General features: G+C 36.4%; 2 long non-coding RNA genes across 3 annotated transcripts; one reads left to right on the top strand and one right to left on the bottom strand.

The window, feature by feature from the left end:
- The first annotated feature begins 759 nt into the window (after positions 1-759).
- On the top strand, positions 760-4512 carry LOC139777581 (uncharacterized). Of its 2 annotated transcripts, none has more exons than XR_011719391.1 (3): positions 760-1077; positions 4091-4172; positions 4237-4512. It is a non-coding gene; the product is annotated as an uncharacterized lncRNA (long non-coding RNA). The 2 variants fall into 2 exon arrangements; XR_011719392.1 differs by lacking the exon at positions 760-1077 and adding an exon at positions 3757-3838.
- On the bottom strand, positions 3562-5816 carry LOC139777580 (uncharacterized). Its single transcript, XR_011719390.1, has 5 exons — positions 5658-5816; positions 5246-5445; positions 4924-5010; positions 4562-4716; positions 3562-3766 (listed from the first exon to the last, which is right to left on the bottom strand). It is a non-coding gene; the product is annotated as an uncharacterized lncRNA (long non-coding RNA).
- Between the last annotated feature and the right edge of the window lie 1381 nt (positions 5817-7197).

Here is a 7197-nt window from a genome sequence, read left to right on the forward strand (position 1 = left end):
CGGAGCTCGGTCCCCAGGCTGGTCCCGCGCGTCAGGGGTGTGTATACCCACAAGCGCCCACTCCGTGTTGACGGGGGCTCTGTGTCTCCTCGCTGCCTGGCCGCCGATTAATTCGCGCTACCGAGCGGCCCCCGAGACCCGGGTGACGGCGGGGTTCAAGCGGACGCCCTCGCCGGTCCCGAGGAACGACGCTTCGCGTCAGACCGGAGTCCGCGCGACGATGCCGCATTTAACGATAGAAAACGGGACAGCACTCACAGCAATAACCTCGCGGACGCCATGTTTCGTACGAGGCCCCGACGCCCGCATCGACGAGCGACGATCCCGTAGACGTGCCATGGCGAAAACATACATGTGTGCCAGTATGGTCTGTCTTTTTCTAAAATCTACCGGCTCTCTCTTTTCGTCGCCGATAAACACAGGGTTCCATCAACAAAATATCCCTAGAATAGTGGTTATATTTGGTGTTGTTATGATGCAGAATCACTTATGTCTAGTCTACCTGTGCGTCAAAAATTTGTGAGTTATGCGAAATTATGCCGTTTATATTGTAATTTATCTTCTAAGATTTCAGGTGAGTTAATAATTATTATTATTGTTATATTATTATTAATATAGGTATATATATTTATTTAAGTGAAATGTTTCATCCACATCGTAAGTTAATGATAAATTTAAATGCACGTTGTAAAAATAGAAATGTAATACATGTTCTATAAAAATTTTCTAGTTGAGAAACTTGTTTTAATTTAAATTTTAATTAAAACAATACAAGCTGGTTCTTCTGTAAAAAAAGTTTTGGAGATGAAAAAGTAGCTGCAGTTCTTTCGAAACATGTAGCGTTATCACCAGATGCAACACAGTGGCCTACAATTGCACAAAGTTCAAGTATAAAAAGTTTTGGTGTAAGTTTTGCTGCATGGTTACAGAAGGAATTTGTGTCATCAATGTGAAGGGAACAGCATCGAGGACTAAGAGTCAGCCAGCTAATTTTCAATTTATTTATCCATCTTTAAAGAACTATGAAGCGAGTTTTGACTGCAAGGCTGGATCATGCTGTCTGCCATATACTGCCAGGTATCTCTAAAAGTAAAGCTGACAGAAGGTTAATGTTTATTTATATATAATGTATTTAATTTGAAATATACACACAAAGACAAGGTAACAATCATATAAAACATAACAAGTTTCTTATATTTATGTACATTTTCTTTTGTCGGAAGAACGTTCATTTTTTTTAATTCTTTTCTTTTCTTTTTTTCCTTTCTTGCGTGTGTCTTTTTGCCATTTTCTTTAACTCGAATGTATGTGCGAGTTCTAACAAGGCATTGTAACACCTCCTCAGGTACCCAATTGGTGTTGTATCCAGAGCTCTTAACAAGAGTGACCACTTTTCTGACGACATACTCTTCTTTTGAGAAACTGTCCCCATGAAAAGCTACAAAACAATCCTCCACAACTTTACTAAGCTTATCAATTCCTCTGACGGAATGATGAGGTACCCTTCGAGACTGTTTGGACCCAGTCACATTTATCGTGGCTAGAATTGTAAGTGTAATCGCCAGTGGCCTCCTAGAAATGGGTACTTCGTTCTGAATCGATGGGCTACATACCCGCAACGTATTGCAGTCCTGCCATTTGGACTATGTCCGAGCTGTTGGCACAGCCGTGCGGTTTCTCCTCTTCGTGTGACAATGAGTGGAAGCTATTTGCATGAATTCCATAATTCGTTGCAGTCTTCAATTTCTATTTCTACAGCTTGTTCCGTTACGTCGAAGTTGTCTTCTGTACAATTGTCACCTTCGTCACGGGCGGAATCGTCTAATATGTCTTCGGATGTTATATTTATAATATTGTTGAATAACTCCTCTGTTAAAATTATTTCTTCTCGAAGGTTTATCGTCATATTTAGAAGTGTTCTCAACAACATTCCCATCTGTGAAGTTCGGTGCGTGAAGTCTGATTACTGAACTTGGAGTCAAAGACTTTCCAGTCGATTGTACGGAGCGGGATTTAGTCTCCCTTGTTGTAAGAGAAGTATCAGCAGTTGACGAAGACATACAGCTTGCATTTAAATCTTCTTCGGTGTTTCTGTTCATGGTAAACAGAGCTTGGGAATGTTTGCCAAGAATGTACCAACGAAGTCGATATCGAAAGTCATACCCAGAGGGACTGTCATTAGTTGCACCCATTCCTCTAATGTACGAAAAAAAGTTTTCCAATATATCCTGCTGGAGCCGGCGTGTTATTATATACTGGAAGTCTTGCGGGAACTTCATTGACAAATAATCATACAATGCTCGCAAAGAGGCATTGCTGATAAGAATGCCTTTTTGAAATGGCATTAGCGATGTTCGACCGCCCACTCGCATATTTTCCGTATGCAAAGTCATTAGAGCTAGTGCTTGTTCCTGATTTCTCAGATCTACGCCATAGCTGTTAACGCCTGGGGTGGCACCATACTTGGTTTGTGAATTATGCACATCAAACCAATTATTAACGGCCATGACAAAGTCCGAGTATTTCATGTATTCATCCTCGCTTAAAAGCTTCTGATTACCGGCCCATTTGATGGCCTTCGCAGCAGTGTGGGACCACAGTTTTGCTGCCGGATGCACTGATTGTCGTAAGTTTGTCGGGCATCAAGAAGTGGTTGTGTTATTTTATGAGCTACGCGAAGATCTCCGCCGTTGCCCATCTTTACGATTCCTCATAAACTTTGACAGTGAACTTACTTGTGCAATTGTGCAGTGTGAAACCGTCATCTATAAACCAATTTCTCAACAGCTTTAGGAGGTGAGGAACATCGGCAAATACAAATACTTTACCGTCTGGGATCATCGGTGTTGAAAATGGGTTTTTCAGGAGTGATCTCAAGTCTCCCCATACTCCCCTGTTTCCCATATCCGATGTACACGCTACTACTTCATAACCAGAAGTATATAGAAGGGTTAATGCAGTCATTAAAATGTCTTTCCTCATTGGTTGGTCAAATTTATAATAAATTGGCTGCTTCCAGTTTCCAAATAATCCACGAATCATAATTACTTGAACTTCGAGCATGGCCCTACCAACTTTTCTAATTTCGAATCGAAGCAAACTTCATCAGATAATGCCATTTCGTCAAAAGTAAGTACGGAAATCTTTCCATATCATTCAAATCTACGGCTTTATTCTTCATCATTGCTACAACGTCCATTAGAAAACCTTCGCGGATATCGAACTTCTTTAGTGCCCATCTTCTTAACGACGACAGCGATGGCAGAGGGAAACGTAATTTCAAACGGAAGTACCGGTATGCTTTAGGGCTAATACTTCGGAATGAAATTGCAGAAGCGTAGTCATCAACTGACCACCTGATCCATTTTTTATTTTCCAATAAACACCGAATTTGTCCTCAGTAAAATAGGGGTTCAGTACCGCTTCATCTTTTCAGAAACACGTACTGTTAGAGCGCTTCTTTCTCGCGTTTCGCCGCTTCTAATTGTTTATAAGTTCGGCAATGGACGTCTTCAGTTGGATATTTTCAGCAAGAATGGTTTTTACGTACTGTTCCCGCTCTGCTAGTTGCAATGTCAGTGATTTATTTTTCATTTCAAGACTGTTCAATTCCTGCATACACTTTTCTACTGAACTTGCATGAAATTCGTCTAGAGACCTGTGATGTTTCAAGTCAGCTTTCAACCACGTTATGGTCTTATGTGGATCCTCTTCTTTGCTTGCCGTGTTGCCAGGAACATTGCTGATAATATTTTCGTCCATATATCTGAAAACATTTTTACGTAATTAAGATATGATTGTCAATCTCACATAGAGTATGAAGCATGCCATGTTGAAGGTAAAAACATGAGAAATTATGTCGAAACCTCATGATTTCTCAATTAATTTGTCCTTTTATTATTTTTCGTAAACTTAAAAAAAAACATGTGACCATGTTTGCTTGTTTTTTTCTTGTACAACTGTCACCTGATTAAGACCACTTTCAATCCATTAGCGCATATGATGATAATTAAGCGATATTTAGGTAATGCAAATTTGAAAAAAAATAACACGAATTCTTTGTCGGTAAAAGAAATGGTTTTTCTTACAGGTACACCAGGAGATTATAAAAAAACTGGGGAGTCCTGTCGGTACTATACGGGACAAATGTCATCGTCTTGCAGAAACATTAGGTAAGGAAAAATAAAAAAAAAATGAAGTTATGCTTTGTGGATAAATTTGTTGTGAATTTTTCAGGTTTCAGAAGACATAATTATTGGTTTGAATCTTTTCTTAGCACTACTTTGGCAGAATTACTTCCTCCCTAATGGGTTATTGCGATCACGTAAAAAATTAGTAAAAAATTACATGATACAGCACTTTAAAAAAGTACATGATTCTTTAAATTACTTCAAAATGAATATTATACTTTTCAACATGTCATTTGAAACTGTTATGCTTTTAAAACGGAAACTTAAGTCACTTTTTTTAAACTGGTGATAAATAATAAATATCAATGCAATTAAAAATTAATCATTACTACATATTGCACCATAAATAGGCAGTAAAGTATTTCACTCACCGACATTGACGTTTCAATGGTGGACTTCCTTGTTCACTATTATATTCTGCCTCGTGAACTTTCGTCTTGGAAGTAAACCGTTACTCCTCGATCTTACTGTGCGACGTAACGAAAGTGTACTACACTTATGTAGTACTACCTTCTTCTTTTTGGATCTACAAAATAAGTACATATAAGGTCATTAAAGAATTTCCTAACTTGTCACTGTAAAACTTAATTATTGTATTGTTAAAACTAAACAAGAATTAACAGATATAAACAAATCGTTGTGCAACGCATTGAAATGGACTTGCTGAAAAATTTGTTAAAAATTTTCCATCTATGCGTACGAGTGTGTTATCTCACGAATAAATTTTACTAACCTTGTTGGAAAACTATCACTGCGCAACAGTTCATAGGATACTTCCTGAACATTGTTGTCACTGTTGGTTGGTTCCTGGCAACGATTACTGAAAAAACATATAGAAATAATGTTACAATTAATGTACACCAAACTTATAGTGATGACATATGGGAAAAGACCTGTGCACATTGCATTTCAAAAGAATCAAAATATCTTAAATGGCTCACTTGAGTCGAATATATATACACAACTGTAGGAATTACATTACTTATTGTGGAAAAAAATAACTTGAATACAAGATATATCCTCAAAATGTGGTACACTTGTATTTTAATACATACGTAGTAGATACTGATGTTAATGTTTCATGGCAACTCGTTGAGTCTATCATCGGCAGATCCAAATCTTGTAAGTGCTCAGTGACTCCTGCAGGGATGGTCCTGGGGTCGAAGATGGTATCGGAGTATTAGTGCTCGTGGATGGGCAAACCAAATTAAACTCCCGCCTTATCACCTTCATATTATCTTCTTCACGAGATGCTCTAAAAGAAGGAAAAAGTTATTGTAATTTCATATACATACTACAGAAAGACTACAATTGCTAGCTTTGTAATTTAATAAATATCAGAGCAATGAAAATGATTGTTATATCTCGTCTAATAATTCATAAATAATATATTATAGCACTATATATTATTAACGATATGGAGCTATGGTTAAAAAGGACTATATTGATTTTTCCTTGTTAACTTACTGTTCATTTAATGGCAGCAGATACAATGTAGGTACAGCGGATGGCAAAAGACTCCGCCTTTTTGAAATCTTTTCTGCCGCAGCTCTCTTCCTCTTCGGCTGAACAAATGACTCTGGCGTAAAGTGCATTGAACAAATTCTTGCTGTAATAACAAAAAATCGTAATGTATTTTGTGATGTATGAACATCACCTTTAATTTACTTCTCGATGAATGTTATTACTAATGTTATAAAATTTTTAACTAACGCTCGGAGTCAATTGAATAAAAAATAATGTTCTTTCAAATTAGCTATAACTGACGTTTATTTATATATATTTTCTTAAAAAGTAATTTCTATCAAATTTACCAAAAATGAAAACAGCAGTTATCACTATTCATTTCTTATTGAAATAATTTATGAAAATTTTTTACCAAGTGTAAATATGGCTCATCGACTAATTTTCAGTTAGATCTAAAAGCTATCAGAAACTGTCAATGTACAAAGTTTTATATGTGTTTGTTTATACCCAGGTTTGAATTTAAATATAGATATATTGTTTACAAAGTGTATATATTTCTTGTTCATTTACTTTCGTCAGTTAATATGAATAAACCAATTTCAAATAGCGAAGGAAGCTTACACATGCGTTATTGAATTTATTAGTCTCTTCTTAATATTAATTATGTCTTCATTAATATATATGCAACATTTGCGACTATTACATTAGATGATTTAACAGAAGCAATAGAATTTATCAAGACAAATACCTATTTTCTTTACTTTTACATAAATTATATTTTATACAAATTAATTGTAATGAAATTATATATGTATATATTAATATATGTATGTATATGAGTTAAATTGATATTTTGGAGTCATAAGGATGGTAGCAAAGACACAACAATTTTTATACAATTAATAAAAAATCGTAACATTGAGAGACTAGTTTGTGATTTCAAAGTAATTCACAATCGATTACACTTTAAGAAAATTTTAAAAATTCAAATAAGCATAAAAATTTACATATATTATACTACAATTTATAATTAGCATTATATTTATTATTAAGACTTACGTTCACCGTATTGGAAGGAAGGACAACTTCTCCGATATTTTTGTACCATCCTTCACGCATGATTTGGTTTTCCGGATTTTGTGGAACTGACTTCCTCCGGAGTACATGTTGTATTGGTGGTTTTTACAATTTTTTACAATACACCGCACCATTTTTGCGTTCTCTAAGCTCCTCAAATCAATTTTCAAAATTAAACAAACGTTGTCTAGTAAATGGAGTTTGAAAATACACACACACACTTTGCCTGAAAGAGACAGACGACGACAGAGGAGTACGAGATACAGGGCCGATATCACTCTCCGATTAACCGTGAATCTGATTAACGCTACTGTAGTGCCAAACTTCCAACGCTAAACATTTTGTTTCTCACAGTTGCCCACCCTGTGTTTTTCAGTGACCATCACGTTGAAAAGGGGCGTGGTTACGAGTTCTGAGCACACCATGTATACTTCCACCATGGACGTGACCGCGCCGCGTGCCT

The sequence above is a fragment of the Temnothorax nylanderi genome, unplaced genomic scaffold (assembly GCF_030848795.1).
Source record: "Temnothorax nylanderi isolate EJ_2023f unplaced genomic scaffold, tnyl_v1.0 TNYL_tig0154_pilon, whole genome shotgun sequence".
In the NCBI taxonomy this organism is placed as follows: Eukaryota; Metazoa; Arthropoda; class Insecta; order Hymenoptera; family Formicidae; genus Temnothorax; species Temnothorax nylanderi.